The sequence below is a fragment of the Strix uralensis genome, chromosome 8 (assembly GCF_047716275.1).
Source record: "Strix uralensis isolate ZFMK-TIS-50842 chromosome 8, bStrUra1, whole genome shotgun sequence".
NCBI lineage: Eukaryota > Metazoa > Chordata > Aves > Strigiformes > Strigidae > Strix > Strix uralensis.
In genome coordinates, this window is record NC_133979.1 from 32,356,723 (window position 1) to 32,378,141 (window position 21,419).

The 21,419-nt window shown below is 39.7% G+C and overlaps 1 protein-coding gene across 10 annotated transcripts in view; it reads right to left on the minus strand.

Moving 5' to 3' along the window:
* RABGAP1L (RAB GTPase activating protein 1 like) overlaps window positions 1-21,140 on the minus strand; it is a 263,849-nt gene extending 242,709 nt beyond the window's left edge. For 3 of the 10 annotated variants that reach the window (XM_074877055.1, XM_074877056.1, XM_074877057.1), the window contains exons 1-2: window positions 21,005-21,123; window positions 20,192-20,274 (exon numbers count right to left, since the gene is read on the minus strand). The gene's annotated coding sequence lies outside the window, so the exon portion shown is untranslated. Of the gene's footprint in view, window positions 1-950; window positions 997-19,040; window positions 19,171-20,191; window positions 20,275-20,718; window positions 20,945-21,004 lie in introns of those variants that run through there. The other 7 variants (XM_074877049.1, XM_074877048.1, XM_074877050.1 and 4 more) reach the window with 7 other exon arrangements.
* Window positions 21,141-21,419: the final 279 nt, after the last annotated feature.

Consider the following 21,419-nt stretch of genomic DNA (forward strand, 5'->3'; position numbering starts at 1 on the left):
TTCAGAGAGAGATTACTAATTTGGATTAGCAGTTTAGCACTCTTGGTTGTCTTTCACAGCTCCAGACTAAGCATGAATATTTTTCAGACAGATGATGTAATCTGAGCTCCACCCAAGCCTAGGTAAATGGATTCACCGCTGGAATAAATTTTCATTTTTTTTAAAGCATTGTTGCTTTAAAGATCTTTCTGGTAACAGAAAGACAAAGTTTTAATATACAAGGTTTTAAGTATGTTACAAACAGTTTATTAGCTTCATGTATTTTTTAACAAATACCATGTTGTAAAAATGTTGCTGAAGACCTTGTGTATTATTTGCAAGTCTAGGTCAAAATGAATATCAATTACAAAGTAAATCCTCAATATAAAAGTGAAGGTCCACTATTACAGAACTCTTCAAAGGCAATGAAAGGACATAAAATTATGCTCCCCAAATACAGCATATCCTGAGTAATCATTAGCTCTGCAGTTACACCACCACTGGAGAGAACAGCAGAGGATGACTGTCACTCACATCAGGAGCAAAGACCTAGCCTACCAGAAGCCTCTCCCCCTCCCACCCATACCTACTATTGCTGGACTTACTGAAGATGACAAAGATGAAGCCTCATCACTACTTCTAGCACATTTGCAGAAAGGAAGGATCACAAAATATGCTATTTTGACATTTTTTGTGTGTTTTAGTCTATTTAAGTTTACCTTTCATGCTTACTTATGAGATAGTAACACAGGAATTTCAATGTAAGGTGATTCTACTATATTAATTATCAAAGACAAATGTAAGCTGCTAACATTAGCATATCACCAGTTCTTTCTGCAACAAAGTAGGAACTGACAGGCACACTGTGAACTACAAAGTTTTTTGTAGCAATATTTTAATAACAAAACCAGTGAAAATATAGCATTTTCATAGCCAAATAAAAATATGATAATACAACTGGAGAAGCATACCCATGTACAAAATATTTGTTCTTGCCCTATGTGGATAAAGGCAGTTTAAGAGAATTCCTACTTCCTAAATTTTCATCTGAAAGACAAAGGAAATATTATAAACATTAGATAAGTGGAAGGAGCTTCTCATTCAGATCAGATACTTAAAACCATACCATAGACATTCCTGCAATTACATTTGAGTTGCAAGACCTTTAATGTCCTTAAGAGTGTACTCCAAGCTTGCCTTTACAATCAGTTTAAACCACCACATCCAGTGCAGATGCATACCTTTTTCCATACACAACTGTGTTAGCTGAATAAATTACCACCCCAGAACCCTTAATTCCAGCTTTTCATTATAGCCTGCTCCACCCTGCCATCAGTGTTACTCACGTGAATGCCATCTATCCCATTTCAGTCAAAACAATGTCACATTAGTTTCAGTTTAGTAGTAAAACATGAACACAAACAGGTCAGACATTCAGCAAGCAAATGCCTCAACCAGAAGAATACAGTTCTACCCTCTCAAGCTCACACACAGTTACAAGAACAGTCTACAAACTGCTCAAGTCTGCTGCTACAACAACTTCTTGATGGCCATGCTAAAGAACTTGCCATATGACAATTAATAGCAGTGCTCTACGTCATTTATGGAAAATGTGCGCACTAAAACTGAAAATCTCAGAGTGAACAGACTGTTCATTTCTTCTTCCATTCTAGTCACATGCTATTTAGAAAGCAAAAGCTTTATACACAATATTTTACAATCACTCTTTGATGAAAAATAATGCCAGAGACAAACTATGCACCAAAAATCACGATCAAGACATTTTTCAAATTAAACAACCTGAGTGAAGTTCATGTCAGAGTTTAAGAATATAACTGTCTCACGAAGATTATGGGAATTTACACCATATTAAGTAGTAAGCTACTTAGAAGGAAAAAGTTTCTATTTTTACGTTATAAAGGCACATGATCTAATACTTCAGCTAAGCACTTCTGAGGAAAAGCAGTAAAAAGAATAAAAGCCTCTCTGAAAGAATCATGCATTAAGGTTATTTGGGGAAGGGAAGGAGTGGAACATCAGAAGCATTTTTTTTATTCTTTATTAACAAGAAGAGAGACATGTTCATTCTGGACTTTCCAGTCACCTCCAGTCAGTAGATGGTTATGTCATTTCCCTTTTGTAGTTAGCTTTAGTCCTAATGAGGACTTACTCCTTTTTTACTCATTACTGACTTATGCACTTGGACTCCCCTTTTTCCTGCAAAAGGTAAAGAACAAATGACAGTGTCACCTATTAGACATGTACAATATCTGAGAAGAGACCCCTACTACTAAACTCATAAACAAGTCTCATTTTTTTGATCATCCTTCCTGATGAAAAGCTGAAAGTTAAGAATGTAAGAATTTATGCTTGATTGCATTAGTCAGAACATATAGGCAGTTGTACAGTCTACAATCGTGTTAAGTCTACTCCCTGAAGTTAGCAGCAGACAATCCTGGAGCTGAATGCTGTCTCACAATACTGTTGAAAGAGGTTTAGCATTTGCTCTATCAGTTTAAAAATACTGAGAGGACAGTAACCAGCAGAGAGGAGCTGACAGGGACAGAGAAGTCAACAAACGTAGTGCACCTCAGCTACTTCTGCATGAAGGCCAGCAGCTTAGTTTAAGCTGCTAGTGCAGTTTAGTGCCAAATGAACAAATGTGGCCAAGGTGCAAATACACCTTCTGTTCTGCCAACACTGCTCCAAGGGTTGACACCTCAGACCAGATGGTAACTTCCCAAATCACCAGAGCCAAGAGTCAGAACTGCTCTTCCAACAACGTCTTCAGAAAGGCAACAACAAATTGTGCTTTCAAAGTTCCCTTTGCAGTAAGAAACACTGGGAAGTATGTACTACTACCACAAGAAGTAATTTCTACAAAAGAATTATCTTGAACAATCATGCTCTTTCCTATAGAGAAGGAATTTTGACCACACAGAAAAAACATTCAGAAACCCAGCAACAAAGACACAGGAGGAAATTTTTCTTAAACTCAGCTAAATAAAGCCTAATATGATAAAAGTATTAACATTTTTAAAAGTCACAATTTCAGAAAAAAACTTTCCAACAAACAGATTTTCAGACCAAAGGATTTTGGAGATACAGAGTAATTAATCAGATGTACCTAGTTTTAAAAAGGAGCGAGGGGAGTGGATCTTGCTCAGAAAAATACCTTAAGCTGTAGGGATATGACAACAACTGAAGAACATCTGTTGCTTTTCTCTGCGAGGTTTATTGTGTAGTTTTGGTCAAATCACTTAATATCTCTGCTGCACTTCAGTTCCCAGTGTTTTGCTTATACAGAGTCCCAGATAAAAGCTACCTGAGCCATGCTCCTTGGAATATAGGTGTTTTGGGGCCAGCGACCAGAACTTACTACACACATGTACAGTACTAAGCTTCAGGAGGCCAAAACCTAGCAGCTTCCCCACTTCATTCCAGAAAGGCATCCCAGGTTCACTGCAGCTCCCTTTATAATGTAGCGTAAGTGGCTGAAGAGCGAGAGAAGCTGGAGAACAGCAACCCTGAAAGAACCAGGTAGATTCAGCACAGAATCAGAGTCAAGGACACAGGACAGAAATGTTCCTATTTATTTCCCTCCCTAACTCTTCCATGTGTTTCGTATTGAACCCAGACTTGCAAAAAAACCACATCACATCCAGGAACACAACTAAGTACCCAGGTAGTGGTGTATGTCCATGGGATTGCTGGGCAGAGTAGCTCAGGACAGGGCACTGCTGGCAACACACAGTCACTAACACAGGAGAAAAAGAATCAAAGGTAGAGCCACTGACTTTCCAGAAGGAAGCTGCTTTGCAGACCTGATTAGATTCAAAAACTTCCTCATCGAACTGGTCCCCAGAAGTAACTACCAATTTTTATGCAAATCAGTCTTCTGAAGCAGGTAGCAGATATTCTGAGGTTTACTTCTAGTTTATGTTCAACAAATATTTCAAAATTACTGTTCAAGTTCATTGTTGGTTCAGAGGAAAAAAAAAATTCTTTTGTTTCAGCATTATAACCAACAAAAACCAACAAAATTGATAAAATGTAAAGCTATGAAAAGACAACAAGCAAGGTAAATATTGATCTATTATTTTTCAGTAAGCAACAAGAAAAATGTTTTAAAAGGAAGCTTCTTGCCTTCTTGAAAGAAGGCAATCAAGAGCAGGCTAATTTGTACTTTTTTTTAATCCAGACAAACAAGATCGGGTCCTGTATTAAAGACAAGGCTTTCAAAGCCATATAGTTTGCCTGATGATCTCAAACCCCAAATAAGATACTGGTAAATAAGTTCTACCTATTTTCAGAACTGAGGTTCCTCAAGGGAATCTCTGGGACCTTTCTGAAGAGGAAGGTCCAGTACAGCTATGCAGAAATTCTTCTGCTAACAGATGTCTGCAGTACAAATATACACTGGAAAGCACGATTTATTCCCTTTTTTTGAGCTACACAATACAATGCATGTCAGCAAAAAGAGCATTAAGTTAACTGAACTTGAAATCACAGATGCTATGTGACTCAGATTTCTAGTTTACTGAAGTGATGTCGTGACATTCTAACTTGCTGCTTAGGGAACAGGAAACTGGACAGACACTGACAGTTACACACACACAAACGCACACATAACTGAGCCTCTCCACCACAGCATCTTACTTTTAAGAACTGTGTCAAAACTATGTGTTACTATAGCTCTTGCCCCATGAGCTTGCTAACTTTGATGAGGCGTACAAAGCTCTCACCCCTATGTGCTTGCTAACATTAATGAGAAGCATACCTTCCCCAGAAAGCTAACAAATGCTTCAAACACACAAAGCTTTACCTTTTCAATGCTTTTTCAGTGGAAGACTAAGCAACCTTATAAAATTCCTTATTATATTGTATGTTGAAGCAGTACAGCTAACAGTCTTCCCCAAAACCTTTCTCTCTATTGACTGAGTGGACACATATGCAGAAGAAAATCCTAGGTGTCATAAAATCAATTTGCTTAAATCTCACTGACAACAGCAGCATCCTTAATCTCAACTTCTCTTTGTGTAATCTTTATATAAGAAGCTAAGCCTCTATGTTCATACTAACTACTGTTTTATTACCCATAAATTGTTTGCCAGTGTCTTATCTCTGGTGGTGAAAAACTATGTAAAGCACATCTGGGCAAAACAAACAAGCAAGCAAGCAAGCATTTACTTGGTTTGCTGATAGTTTCCCAAGATTAAAATCAACCTAATACAGAGAGATGACTGCTGTATATATTTTAAAAGACATACATATATAAAAATCCTTCCGATTTCCAAGAAAACAATGTTAAGAACAAAAGTCTTTCCAAAGAAAACCAAAAAACAACGAACAAAAAATCCCCACAACTAGAAAGTAATTATGTGGCTTATTTTGTCAACACTCTCTCCTCTGTGAAAGCAGTCTACTATGTAGGCAAGAGCAAATAATTAGTCTGTTCATGGACAGCAAACTGTTTTTAACTGTTGTACGGGGTGCCTAGATACAGAGTGTTTTGCAGACTGTTTTTACACGTCAATCTTATAGCCAAGGAATAACAATTTAAGGAAAACAGAATCAAGAGAGAACTACATAAACAAGAAAATGTCTGCTCTCCTTCAAAAAAATCCACATCTCCTCAAATAAATTCTAACTAGCACTTTTTAAACACATCACATTATGAATACAGAGCTATTTATAATAAAGGAAAGAAATACCTTTCCTGACTTGAATCTCTGGATTACGTATAAGTCACTGAACCACTTAAACATTACAAAGATTCAGTTTGTAGTTGCTCGGGGGAAAAACACTGGTTTTATTTATCTCAACTTTAAAATCACCAGGGTGAATAACCCTTCAAGAGGAATAGTAGGCATGCGGTGGAGTATGAGTGAGGCAAGGAAGCAGCTGACATTTACAGCCAAACAGAGAAGCACCATCTCTCCTCTTCAGCAGAGATCATCAATCATTGCAAGCCAAAGGCATGAAGGAAGAGGAGAAGCAAATTTAAAAAAAAACAAACCCACTGATCTGCACGCCTAAAATTTAAATATTGGGTGGAAGAAGCATCATGAACACTAGATGAAATGTCTGTCCAGATAAGTGCAAGGCTATCAGGTAAGCTGCTAGCTACAAAGGTAGCCTCTCATCAAGTTGAATACTTCCTTTTTTTTTTGCTTGGTTTTTTTTGTTTGAGCAAATAAGAGTCATGGAGGACAAGCTACACCCTAGACAAAACTGAGTTAAGAATAAGGTTTGGGATCATTCGTTTTAATAATTATTCAGGCCTGAGATTTGTCCACACACAGTAGTGGCATAAGAGAGATCAGCTGAAGAACAGATTACAGCAGCATACCTGCCTCTTGCTGACACGTGTTAATTTAGGCTGTTTACAAGCATAATCAATGCTAGCTAATCCAATTAGTGTTTAACCAATTTAAAGAAATACGTTTTATCTTCTGCCCATTAAAAGAAAAAAAAAAAAAAAAAAAAAATCTTTCTCCTCCCTAACCCCTTCCAAAAAGTACAACTTAGAAGTAAGTGTAAATAAGAAGGCTCCTACTACTCTAGGTGTCATCAGTCTTCATGTGTTATCTTATCTAAAAAAAAAAAAAACAACCAAAAAAACCCCACCACACTTACACATCAAGTTCTGGCAAAATAGCCTGCCAGAATTTCAAACTAGTTTAAATGCTGTAGCTCATTCTGCCTCAAGGATAAAACAAACAATGCAAATAAAGCAACTCTAGTACACCTTCACGCTGTTTCCCTGTCATCAACTAAACACTTCAACTTCTTGAGGCAGTAATTAATTTTTAACTTTGGAAAATATAAAATAGTGACAAAGAGTATCTCATTTTTCATAGTTGGAGTTTGACAAACTTGGGTTTCCTATTTTTTTTTCATTGCTACATGATGCTTGCAAGCAGCATTCAAACTGAAACTGAGCACCAGCCCATTTACTGAACTGTATGCCCACTTACTCAAAAATATAATGACCTGTATTCCAGAGGAAAGCAGTGCATAAGACAACCATTGTTTTAAAGAGATTATTTCAAGGTTTATTCCTTAACAGTAAAAATAACAGCATTGGTCTAATTTAGCTAATGGAACAATCTCTCTCCATTAAATATACTGAATATTTCAACCAGGTATTTTCTCCACAAGCTATTATTTTCAGTAAGAATTACATGACGTAAAGCGAAAGAGACCATACGGGACAGCAGTAGGATACAATGCAGTAGCAACCCTGGGTGCCAACCTTTCTCCTTGCCAAACAAGTGCCTTATAAAGCGTCACTTCCGACATCAGGGAAACACACAAGAAATCGTGATTCATTGCCTGGCACTGACTACCTTCAGACTTAGTAAAATCCTTGTTCCTCAAAGCCAGAATTGTTAAGTTATGGCAATTGTTATCTTGAGATTTGCAACATGTATTTTGGGAATATTAGGTTTTGCAGATTTAACTTGAAATCACAATGTTTTGTTCTTAACCACAGAAGCTACCTATATACTACCAACCATAGACAATGAGATTGCTATTTCTCATAATATTTCTCAAAAACTGTTAAAATTGTAGCCAGTCCAGCACTGCACTGTGGGACAGACCAGATAATGTTTCACGCTCTCTTCTAATCTCATTTTCTTAAGATATTTTTCTTAATCTTAAATCTTTCATTCTAGTAGTTGTCAAAGGCAATCATGAGTCATAAATGAATAACCACACCAGACTTTTTTTGTATTATTCAGTTACAGATTTTCCAAAATCGCAAGGACTATGAGTTTTGATTTGACAGCCATCTAGACTCCTACTGCTTTTTTATCAAAACTGTACAGTTTCAACAGTGCACCCTATACTTTATAAGGAAGAAAAACATCTCCTTTATAATATGAAACGAAACCAAGCTTCTTGTTAAAATAAATACTTCCACATACGTTACTGAAGATATAAATATTTAGATATAACATGAAAAGATGGAGGGAGAAATCAGTTATTTTGAAGACCAAGATTAACTGAAAGTGAAACCTCCTGAAAGATAACTGCTTGAAATTGAGAAATATAGGAAGGTGTACATGACAATTAAAAGCCACACGAAATAGCTTTGGCTTTGTAACTATTGCCTCTCTTAGTCCTAAGTGTCATGAACTGTACTCATTCAACTAACATTCTAATTTTTATTTGACCAGCAAATTCTTAACGCCCTCTGCATCCCAGAACTAATCTGCTGGCATCCCACGTTCCTAGGGCAAGTTCTTATAAATATGTTCTGCAGTGCAGCTCTACTGCTAATTTCAAAGGCCTTGATAGGTTTTAGAAAATGGAGAACAGAAATTCATAAAAGACAATAAAACTGTTTCCTTAATAGAAAAATTATCTTCCATTAGTAAGAACAAGTCAGTATGTACTCGGTACTAATACACCACTCTCTCCCCCCCTAATCACATTAGAATAAAAAAAATTTAAAAGTCTTGCCTTCACTATCTGCTTTTTCCATTTAAAGTCTGAAGAATCAAAACAATCTGCTCATGTCATTGATCAGGAGGAGAAAAACAAGGTTTGGCCTCAACACGCAGAAGTTTTCCAAAGCACCTAAACTCTTCTAGGAACTGGTATGAAATGTGTATATTAAAGTTTCTGAAAGACACATACCAAGAAATAACGCATATTTTCCTTAAATGAAATAGATTTTTTTAATTACTGAGTGTTCTTTGTGAAGATTTCTCTGTGTGACCAACTCTACTAATCAGATTATTCCAAATCCACTCTGTAATTCAGGGAAGAACTACTCCTTGGAAAGGTAGTATGAAAAAAATCAACTAACCTGTATACAAAAGCCTGCTCATTCACTTCATAAACCATTAAGAACATTTTATAATTCTGGCAAAAATTTACTTGACCTGAAGGAAGTATCCGTCAAAGCTGTATGATCAAGTATCAGGGGGGGGGGGGGGGGGGGGGGGCGGAAATCACACAAAGAAAGATGTTTCTGTTGCATTACTGAAATTACCTTCAAATTCTAACCCAAGGATGGTGTGTGCATGTGCATATATAATCTCACACTGGCAGACTGCCTGTGACCTTGATTTTCAGAAAATACTATGCATAATGTTCCCTTCCACAGCATTTTTCACACCAAGCCCTGGAAAGCTTAAGTACTTCTTAAACTATTTCCTCCACAGACTTCCTGAAGAGGGGAATGGGAAAGAGAACACACATGCCCCTTTTCCAAGAAACATTTTCTCTTCTTTACGTCCCAGACATCCATAATGATCAAAAATTATTTTTCTTCCTACAGGATTAAAGAAAAAACTAAAAAAAAAAAAATTAAACCCCATGTAATCACAAGACAGGTATAATCTTTCAATCACTCTATTTTACATTCTTGTTTTAAAAATTCCTTGAAACATTTAACAAGTACGTCTCAAGGTATTACAGAAAAGACTCATTAAAAAGCCACCTTTAAACAATGATTACAAGAAAGAAAGGTTTTCAATAGATAAATTAATCTGGGGCTGCCACAGAAAGTTTTTGGTTTGCTTTTGCAGCTTTTTTCCAGTAATCAAATCTGGTAAGTAGAATTGCTTTAAAGGATAAATTCTATATTAAAAACATGATGACAAAAAGACTTTTTATATCCATCTTATGGTGAGACTATCACCGGACTCAAAGAAAAACAGCTCAATTTTTATTTTTTTTAAATAAATAAATTTAGCTTGTTGACCAGATCACAATCATCTAGCTCTTATGCACCTTCACATTGAATGACTCTCATTGACTATAACTGGTGTAAACCTCAGGCTAATCTAGACCAGTCTATATATAATCACAGAATAAGGTCTCACTGGGGAAAAGTTATTTAAAATAATACAATATAGTTGCTCATATCATCACCAAGTGTAACTGAAAGAATCTTGCAAAAAGCTATGACAGAACTCTCATTAATTTTCTTGATGCAATCATCTTGTCTAACATTACCCAACAGCTATGAACAAAACCAGCGTTTGTTGAGACAGGCTATCCAGAGTAGCTTGAATTTTAAGTGTTATATCCTATTTCTAATTTGATAAATTTACCTGCTTGCATAAAACAAGAAATCCTGAGAAGCCAAAAAGCTGTATCTGCAAGTGCTATGACTTTTTTTTTTTCCTTTAAAAATCACAGCCTCTCAACGTTTAAGATAGCTTCACAAATATAAGCATGGTGTACTACTGGTTTCAGCACAATTGATACATGGCTGTTATTAAATGCAGATACGAAAGCCTGTTTACATATGTTTACATACTAAATACTTCCACAAAACATTTTTACTTCTGTAAGCAAAGGGAGGAAGTCACAGGCAACTGATTTAAAATATAAAATTCACAGAAATGTGAATAAGTATAGAAGGTCATGCTCTATTAAGTAGTTAAATAAGTATACCCCCTTCCACAAGAGTATTTTCAGCACACTACCTTGGTCTCCATTAAGGGAGAGCGTTAAATTATGAAGTCCCTAAACACAGTACAAGCTGCCAAAGAGACAAACGGGCAGTTCAGAGACTGCAGCTACCCCAAAGCACCTCAGAGCCAAACCACTGGAAGGGGTGAAGCTGGCACCACCAGACCCAGACCCATGGAATAAGGAAACCACTTACAATACAAGGAATCCAAACCCAGAATACGAAGTGCAACCCAGACGAGCACCAGCACTCCACCACACATCCAAGGCAAAGCTGAGTCTACAAGCAGCCCAACAAAGCACCCAAGCCCTAACAGTGCAAAATCAAGTCGGCTGTTCAGAAGCCCCAGCAAAACAGATGATACTAACCACACATCTACACAGTGTAGGAATATAATCTTATTATGGCACCTCACATGAATGTTGTGGGAAATGTACAGAATAAGGCAACTACTTTTTCCATAAGACCTCAGGAGTTCACTTATGACCAGAAAGAACAAAAAGCAGAATCATAGAGGCCAAGGAGAGAAACTGGGAGGGTTTGCTGGAACAAGGATCACTTGTATTTGTCTTATGATATACCCTTTGATTTCTCTGGCTACTACCAAAAGCTAGATACTAAACAACACTTCAGTCTGACCCCTTTATAGTCAGTCTCACTTTCTGATGTCGCAATACGATGAAAGAAAAGAAGTATCAGAAAAGGGAAGCTATGAGTGTCAAAGGCAAATTAGCACTCATAACTGTGGGGAACTTCCAACTTCACGCTACTCTTCCGGGGCTTGACAAGTATGCCCCTGGACATTTTGATCAACTCTTTCCCCTGCCCCTCACAGTTTTTATACATCCCTATGGCAATAAACAGTAACAATTAACATTCAAAACAATGTAAACATCAGTTTCTGATAGTAACAGTGCCCTTAGTCACTTTAATTCCTTACTCTTGGTTCCTCAAAATCGTTGAACACATCTCCAAGAAGAATTCTAGCCAGCAGTTTCCAATTCCTTGGAAGTTTATATTGCCAACACTAATTATCAACAATTAGGACCAAGCATAACAGAAACAAAAATACCTTTTTGATAGACGTGTACATCTACAAACACAAACTGCCTACATGAACAGAAAGGACTAATAACTCCAAGGGCTAAAATCTCTTCACTGCAGCACCTGATCTGAGTTGCAATTCAAGTTTCACTCCCAGACCAGCTGCTGGCACATACAAAAAGTGCTCTTTCAACTCCATTGCTGTTTTGCACTCCAATGCTCACAAACACTTAAATTCAAGCTGAAAATATTGATACTTACAAGCTACAGATTTCAGCAAAATCTTGAAGATGTTATAAAGGTGAAGCACTGCCTAAAAAACTGCAACTCTTCCCACCCCCTCTGCCAAGATTTCACAAGTATCCCAGCAGTCACACACGGAAAGAGGCTGGACAGCCTAAGTGACTGACAACTAACCCCAGAGAAAGAAAGGAGGATTAGAGCATTTCTTCAACCAGTTCAACACTTGACTACACAAGCACCCATGTTAGCACAATAACACACAGAACACAGACAAAAACAAGCAGCTAGGACTGCGACAGCTTATGCAGCACTGCCACCAAGAAGTTACTTGTGAGAGCTCTCTTCAAAATAGCAGCAAATAATGAAAGTATACACCAGTGGAACAATATAAAGCAAAGGGTTCACAGAATGGAAAAAAAAAAAAAAAAAAAATCCTTTTTTTGCCACATGTATTTCAGATGGCTCAGTCTAAATCATATAATCTAGCATCTGTTTCTCATTAACATCTAAAAAAAAAAAATCAGGCTCCTATGAAAAAAATGTATGTTTGTAGCATTCAGGCTCTTAATAAAGAGAAATATGCCATCACTTTATTTAAGTACAAAGAAAAAGACTCCAAATTATTTTTGCAAGCTTATTTTAAAAGTTTAGCCAGTTACTGAATTTCATAGAATGAATCATAGACTGGTTTGGACTGGAAGGGAACTTAAAGCTCATCCAGCTCCAACACCGCTGCCATGGGCAGGGACACCTTCCACTAGCCCAGGTTGCTCAAAGCCCCGTCCAGCCTGGCCTTGAACCCTTCCAGGGAGGGGGCAGCCACAACCCTTCTGGGAAACCTGTGCCAGTGTTTCATCACACTCATCCTGAAGTATTTCTTGCTTATATCTAATCTAAATCTACCCTCCCTTAGTTTAAAACCGTTACCCCTCGTCCTGTCCCCCCTACACCCCCTGATCAAGAGTCCCTCCCCAGCTTTCCTGTAGCCCCCTTTAAGCACTGGGAAGCCGCTCTAAGGTCTGCCAGGAGCCTTCTCTTGTCCAGCTGAACACCCCCAACTCTCATTTCTCCACTCTCTCAGTTAACCTACTTCTAAATTAAAATTCTGGATCTTGTATTTTGTATCTAAATACACACACACAAAGACAATGCAGTAGATGAAGATTATTTGCATTTTATTTTCACACTGATTTGCCTGCAAAGGCCTGAGAACTTTCAAGGTAAAGCAGAGCCTTCATCCTACGTTAAAATTTTGGGAGGGGAATACAGAGTTAGACAACAAAAAGAAAAAAATAATATAACTACTTTTTTATTGTAACTTATTTGTTAGAAAAATACAAATATGTGTATACAATATGTGTACACAACACAAACATCTGTACTGGAACAAATCTGTGGGTCTCAGCAAAATCACTTTGTCTAATTTCAGAAAAAAATACCATCATAGTTTGTATATACAATAGAAGCACAAATTAGAACCATCTTACTTATTATGCTGAAATAGTGGATAATGAGACTAGATCTCCATGAAGTGCAGTAATCAAGTCAAAATATCTATATTGAATTACTCTGAACTGTTTTCCACTGGAGAAATTTCAGAAAGTGCATATTGCTATAGAGTTTATGATCAAAACATTCAGAAATACCTGGAGACATGCCACTATTATACCGCTGTAAGGCCGTAACACTACATGATTAACTATACTGAATAGAAGAGCAGTGTATTTCAATGAAACTATTTTTTAAATAAAACATGGCGGGGGGAAGATGCATTTCTAGTTAAGATAGAAACCAATTTACAATAAAAGGATCTATTTCCCTAAACTGTACTAAAGATTGTCAAAATTAACTAAACAATTAGTTCACACTAACAGTCAATCCTTAGAATAAGATTCTCGGACAAAGCCTTAACTCACCCCTTTTCTTTCCAATAGGAAAAATAAGGGCAGCCTATCAAATGCACGGAGAACTGCAACAGATCAGCACCTGCAACACGCTTCCTACCCCAAAAAAATCTGGTTGTGTGTCTTAAGGTACATACAACAGACATGACCTGATCAGAAAGGTCAGCTATACTTGAACTGAAAGTACAGCTACTTAGCTCAGCACCCTGAAAGTACAGAGGTTTAAGAATTGCTTATCACTAACAAGAAGCGTAACTTCAAGACTATTCCATAACTACTAAGTAACCGTCCTCTGGGAACTCAGACCATCACATCTTGCAATACAAAACTTGCCATAGAGAAGTTTTGGTGAGGAAAGAATAAATATATACATATATAAAATTTAAGAGACATTCTGACAACTGTATTTATTTGCCTGCAAGAAAAGACCAGGCATTGGTCATGAAGGGTAAGTTACTCAAAACTGATTCCTTACATTAAAAGGATTACTACTACGCAAGTTTTATAGCAGGTACTGAGAAAGGACTTTGCTGTCACCTTCACATCCATTTAATTCCTCACTGACTTACTATATGACATCGAGCAAGTTACTTCACTTGTAAGCCCAACAGTAACAGAAATCATACTCGGCCACTTAGCAAATGGCCTTCAAGATCACTTAGATTCAGTCACTGACCAAAATCCTGTTCTAACTGACAATTTACTGGTTCTTAAAAATACCTTTCAATTTCCTTTTTTCTGCACTTTGACCTTTTCTCTCCTATTTGGAAATCATATGGGAGATACTAAGAATTTGACCAATTAAGCCAGGGAGTTGTCTACCATCATTGGTAACAAGCCTCACTACTTAAGAGTTTGCCAGTAGCCTAATGTAAAATGAAAGATCACATTTGAAAGGCAAATGTGCAGACTGCAGTTTCACCATTAACTACTGCAGTTATTGAGCATTGTTTTGCATAGAAATGTAACTCCACTCAAATACCTTTCTACTATATTAGAAACGAACTCAGAACTCCCAACCATGCTAAAAATCATATTTCTAGTCCAAATGGATACCAAAGACCTATTGAGACCGAAAAGCTAGACCAGTAGCTGACATACCTGAGCCTATAACCAGGGCTTTGTCTTGGTACCGCTAAGTCAACAGAAGTACATCAGCACAAATCACAACACATACCAGTCCAGAAACTGCAGGCAACGTCAAGCACACGCAGAGGGTTTAAACCAACTAAGAACTTTGTTTCAGAGTGTTGGCACAGACTATAACTCAACAACTCTCTCTCTCATTTTTCTTGAGCAACGGAGAAACATGAAACTCAAAGATAACTGAGGGATTGAAAGAATGCATGAAATCACTGATCTCTCACTACTAATTTTAAATGGTTCAATTTCCAAAACTTTGGTTTAGTCCAATGATTTCTAAAATAGATTTATGCATTGACAGAAAAACATAAAATTAATTCCAATTGAAAGCACTCATCTACAGACTGCATTAAGTTAGATATTTATCCAACCACCTTGCTACTAAATATCAACAGCTCCTTTTTGTGTGGTTCATTTTTCTCACTGTTCTGTCTCCTTGACACCACAGTACAACTTGCACTCTATGTTTTAGACTGGACCTACCCCCTTATCACAAGAGCTTGACAATGCTTACTACTTGTTCAGGAGGAACTGAGGTTAGAATCGTATATTAACGAAGACTTCAAAAAATTTATTTTCAATGTTTTACACATTTCTAGATATGAAAGGGTAAAATGAAACAGTTTTGATCTCTGCTTCAGAAGAACACAGAAGGTAGATGCAGGGAGAGGCTACGCAAGAGGAACACAGAGACACAGCCTGTGCATGCAAGGATGGCATTAGGAACAATCAACATCCAGCTGGAGCCAAAACTGACAAGGGATGATGGACTCCTGCACCAGAAGCAAAAGGAAGGCTAAGGAAGAAGTGCTTCCTCTTCTCAGTGGGACCTGGTAACAAAGTACCTGGAAAAGGCTGACACACAAAATACCTTTTTTTGCCCCAGTTTTTACTGGTAAGGTCCACCCTCAAGCCTCCCAGAGCCCTGAGCCTAGTAGCAGAGTCTGTTAGAGTAAAGAATTACCTTCAACAGAAGAAGATGGGGTTTGGAAGCTTTCAGGAAATTGGAAACACACAAGTGTGTGAGACCAGATGGGATACATCTGAGAGTCCTGAGGGAGCTGGCCAATGTCACTGAGATACCACACTCGACCACTTTTTGAAAGTACGTGACACTGAAGGAGGTTCCTCATGACTGGAAAAAAGGCAAACATCACACCCAACTTCAAGAAGAGCAAGAAGGAGGATCCAGGCAACTACAGATCAGCCAGTCTAAGTCCATGAGGGATTATGGAGCAAGTCCTCCTGGAAACTATTCCTATGCCCAAGAGGGACAAGAAGGTGATTGGGAATAGCTAGCATAGATTTACCAAGGGCAAACGAAGCCTGATGAACACAATAGCTTACTGCAAGAGGATGACTGACTTAGCAGGTGATGGAGGAGCACTGAATACTGGTGGCCATTAACAACAGTCTCCCACCGATTCCTTACAGCCAGACTGGTGAGACAGGCACTGGGTAGGTGAGCAATAAGGTGTTCAGGAAATCAGCTGGACTGTTGGGCTGAAAGAACAGCAATCAGCAGTACCCAGTCTGGTAACAAGTGGTTACAGTCACATCCCTTGGGGATTACCACTGAAACCTACAGTACCACCAGTCTTTAACCTGGATGATGGACAGGGTGGATCCTCAGCAAGTTTGCCAATCACACCAAACTGGGCAAAGTGGTCAATGCTCTGGAGGGCAGCGCTCCTACTCTGAGGGATCTGGACAGGCTGGAGAAATGCACCAGCAAGACTTCATGAAGTTCAACAAAGGCAAGTGCAAAGTCCTGTATCCGCAATAGAATAATCCTGTGTGACAAGACAGGCTGGACACTAACCAGATACAGAGCAACTTTTGCAGAAAAGTGCCTGGAGATCCCAGCAGGCAAAAAGCTGAAAGCAAGTTAGCGGTGTGGCCATCACAGGAAAGAAGGCCAAGCACGCCCTGGGCTGGATGAGCAGGAGTCTAGCCAGCAGCTCCAGGGAAGTGATCCAGCCCCTCTGTTCAGCACCTGGAGTACTGGGTCCAGTTGTGGGCTCCCCACTGCAAGACGGACGCTGGCACACTGGAGCAAGTCCAGTGGAGGCCAGCAACCTGGCCAGACTGCAGGAGCGCGTGACCTACAATGAGAGGCTGACAGAACTGAGTTTGAGCAGCCTGGAAAAGAAAAAGCTTAGAGGAATCCTGATTGCTGTCAACTGCCTAATGGAAAGGTGCCAAAAAGACAGAATTGGACTCTTCTGGATGGTGCACAGTGACAGGACAAGAGGCAACAGACGTTAAATTGGAAAGTAAATTCCAATTAGCTTAAAGGGGGGGAAAAAATCACTATGAGGGTAGTTGGACGTGGGAACAGGTTACCCAAAAAGGTGTTAAGTGCTGGAACAACCTTATCTAAAATTGCTCTTGCTTTAATTTAAACAGGGAGCTGGATTAGATGACCTCCAGAAGCCCCTTCCAACCTAAATTATTCTATTTCATGAAGTTATTATTTCATCTGCCTATGATTCTATTTCATAAACTTTAATTCTGCAATTTTTGTATCAACTTTATCACTTCTAATCATACATTAAACAATTTCAGTTGTCCTGTACGTATAGTAAGCATGGATCCAACGTGGTACACAAAAATGTAAAAACCTCTTCCTTTTGTACCACTGCACTTCCCCCCGTAACTAGGGAACTTAAGTTTTCAGGATCAGAACAATTTTGCACTTTGAAGGTTACTTGAGCTAAAAAAACCCACACCTTCTTTGACATCCTGATTCGTGTTCCAGAGTAGAAAAGCAGAGAGCTATGACCCATCTCACTTTGTGGAAAAACTTTAATTTTTCCTCTGTCCACTTGAAAAAATGAGAAAGTCCTTTGTCCCTGCTATTCTTTCCAAAGAACGAGAAACAGCTCACCAAGGACACAATGTAGTAGAGGGATAACAGCTTTATATATATATTTTTAATATATATATTTTATATATATATATATATAAATATTTTATATATATTTCCATAATGGCCTTACTCATCTTTCAGAATAATCTATTTAACTAAGCAGGTTTTGGAAACCAATTTATTTATTTATGTACTGTTTACAAAGTCACAAATATACACCCACCAAACTACTTTTTCTTTCAGTTTCACAAAGCTCTCCCTCTTGGAACATTTCTGATATCAAAATTAAGTAAACACCTTAAAAACCATGGAGGTATTTTCTAATAATTTATACATAGGTTTTATTTCTTTTGAAAATTAAGAATACAGAAAAAGGTGAAATAAATCAATTTTCAAACTTTTTCAACATACGTCAGCCTTTGCTTATGAACCAAGACTCTGTGAAAGAAGAATCCCTTCAGCAATTCAGGTTACAGTAACAGCTCCTTTAATAGCTGTACCAGTATAACAAGAGTAAGATCAAGGCTGGAACAAACTGCCAAAGGTGTGAATTTCAAAATCACGTCTTACAAAAATATACTTGAAAACATCTTAATCTCCATTAAAAGGACACCTCTATGAAGCTCAGTGTTAGTATCTGAAACGTGCATTTTAATCTTCACTTAGAAGGTCAAGATTAAAATTCATGGGGAGAAAGAGAGTTATTACAGGAAAGATGAGTATATGTAGTGGTCAAAAGAGAAAAGAAACATTCAGTGTTGCACTTCAACACATTTTTGCATCCATTTAAGAGTGCTGATGCTTTTGATACCAAAATCAAAAGTGCCAATATAACATATCAGTCCATTGGGTACATAAAATGGGTATAATCCAATGATAAATGAATCCAGACTGGGAATCAGAAGGTGTAATTACTAAGGTCAGTCAAGTTTGAAATAGATTTCCAATTATAGCAGAGGTAATAACAATATACAACTGATTATTTTTAAATTAGAGCTGAATAAATTTACAAAAGCGCCTATCTAACAATGCCCAGACCATTCCTTGAAATTAATGAATCAACAAAAAGTTTAGAGAGAAGAAAGGATATGCAAAGGAGAGAGAGGATAAAACCACAGCTACTTCTGTGGGGGCATGGAAGAGAAATAGAGACATAGAGGTGGCTCTTTAAAAGCGGTAGTCTGTTTAATGTTGCTGAAAGTAAATAAAAAAGCCAAATGGCTTCACAATCAACGTAAGCCAGTATTGATAGCAAAAGAGCTGCTGCCACCCTCCTTAACAATTGCTATCTTCACCACAAGTGCCATAAGCCAATCAAAACCACAGGGTAGCTTCTTGTACCAATAGCGCCTTCCTATATGAACTTTCTAACGATAAAACCATGACCCAGATAAGTGCATCACCCATCGCAACTTACGTGACCGTAGCAGGACCGCAGCTATGCCCTCCTCCCTACCAACACACTTCTTCCTCCTCTGGATTGAGACAGTGTCCGTATCACCAGGCAAAGGAGCTGGTTCAGGAAGTTGTTCTAACCAAAAAAGTAACTCAGGGAGGAAAAAAAAGAAATAAAAGTACTACTTTTTGACCAGATTAGTTCTCTTATCACTTCCTGGCTGTGGAAGTCCCACTGATGACACAAGGAAAGGAGCAGCCACAGCTCAGATTGTCTTCAAAGCTGGGGAGTACGCACCAGGAACTTGTTTCCACAGAAAGCCACGTTATGCCCTGGATCTTTTTGCAATCCCCTTACCAACATTACAAAATCAGTTTTAAATCACTTTTTAAAGGACCAAATGCTATTTTTAACCAAGCAATACATTTCACTGTAACAATCTCAAAGAAAACACTGCAGAGTACTTCCAGTAATGCTCCAATTTAGCTTCAGTTCTTACAACACTGGAGTCGATTTGTGCTTAGTGTGCGTAACTACATTTGTAGTTCCTTCAAGTTTAAACTGCAAACTAACCTCTTAATTACTATCATTAATACCATATAACCCACATAAACAAACCGTATTGGCTACAATCCTACTTAAAACCTAGACACAGGCGTAACTTGCAGAACTAATACTCGCAGTAAATCTTCACAAGATCTGGAGTGTGAGTCTGTCTGACGGGCAGTCAGGTTTTTGGCCTGTATCACAGAGATTCAATCAAATAAAGCCAAGTTACCTTCCCTGAATTTAAAGAGATAAAAAAAACGTTGCCTGTAAGATCTCTCCTTGGAGACAGAACGGACAGTTGCCCTTCTCCAAAGTCTTATTTGAAGAGTCACTGACATGGTTGTGGGACTACAGCTTGACAGTGAAAGAAAAAAGCAGCACTTACCTAAACAAGTTATTTCTTACTTGCTGCTGGATTTGTTTCTGTTTTGAAGAAGAGCTGACACTTAAAATCTCTTTTTTTCCCCTCTTACATAAAAGAACGGATGCATACATGCATGCAGCTATGAAACGTGGTAAGTTATGATTTATTTATAACACTATCAAAACCAAGCAATCTTAACAACGCAGCTTTGAAAGAATGACAGCAAGAGCAAAGTACATGCCACACTTCACAAACTTACAAACGAGCAGAGTTGCCAAGTCCATCTCATTCAGAGTGCCATACCCACTTCAGACGGTTTCAGCAGGTTCTGAAGTACTCTATCTAAAGACAAGGATTTTTGTAGCGGATCACAGTTAGGGAGGGCCTAACTGTGGAAGGGGGCTTGAAAAAATAGATTTTAAAAAAGAAAATAAAATTAAAAAAAAAAAAAAAAACAAGCCACACACACGTACAATAAAAAGGTGGATGAACCCGAGCCATGTAGACGGCACGGAGTTAGGAGAGTAGTTTGCTAGTTTTGGCTCTTGGGAAGTGACTTCACTTTTCCTAAGGAGGAGGAGGAAGGGAGATGAACACTTCCACAACCCTCTCCCGTCCGTCACCACGAAAACAACTTTGTTTTCTAAATCCCCCCCCCTTTCCTCCAGCCCCGCTCCTCCCGAGGCGGCGTTTCCCCAGCGCCCAGCCGCGCACAGGGAACCCCCCCCTCAACGCAAACGCAAGAAAACACGAAGAAGCGGCGCCATCCCCCGCACGGCCACGCACCTCGTGCCGCCTCCTTCCCCCGCCGCCCTGAGGGGGGCCGGGGCCGACAGCGGGCGGCTCCCGGGGCCGCGCAGCCGGCCGGGAGTCGGCGGGGCCCGCCGGAGAAGGAAGCCACCTCAGGTCAGCGGGTACTGTCACTCCGCGACACGGGGCGGACCGGCGCCTTTCTCCCCTCGCATCGGTTCCCCTGAGGGAGCGACGACGCTTCCCGCCTCCACCCCTCAGGAGACACCCCCCACCCCCCCCTCAGCGAGGGAGGCCCGGGGCAGCGTCCCCCTCCTCTCACCGGTGGCAGCCGAGCCGTCCTCCCCGCTCTGCCGCCTCCAGCCGGGGCTCCGCCACCGGCCCTCTGCGCAGGGGCGGGGGAGGCCGGGCGAGAAGGGCTCGGCGGGCCGCGCAGCCGCCTCAGGGCCGGGCCAGCGCCGTCCACATTCCGGCGGCGGGCGGATGGCGGAGCGGGCGGGGGCGCGCGCGCGCACCGCTCCCTTCCCCCCCACACCCCCACACCCCCCCCGCGCTGGCAGCGCCGGCTCCACCGCCCCGGCGGCCGGTTGAGGGGCCGCTCGGGTCCCCCCGCCGGGATGGGCGGGGGCCGGGTGGCCGGGAGGAGCGAGCGGCGGCGGGGGCGAGCTGCCCCGCGTTAGGCCGGCGCCGGGACCGCGGCCGCCCTGAGGGGGCTGGCGGCCCCCCGGCGGTGCCCG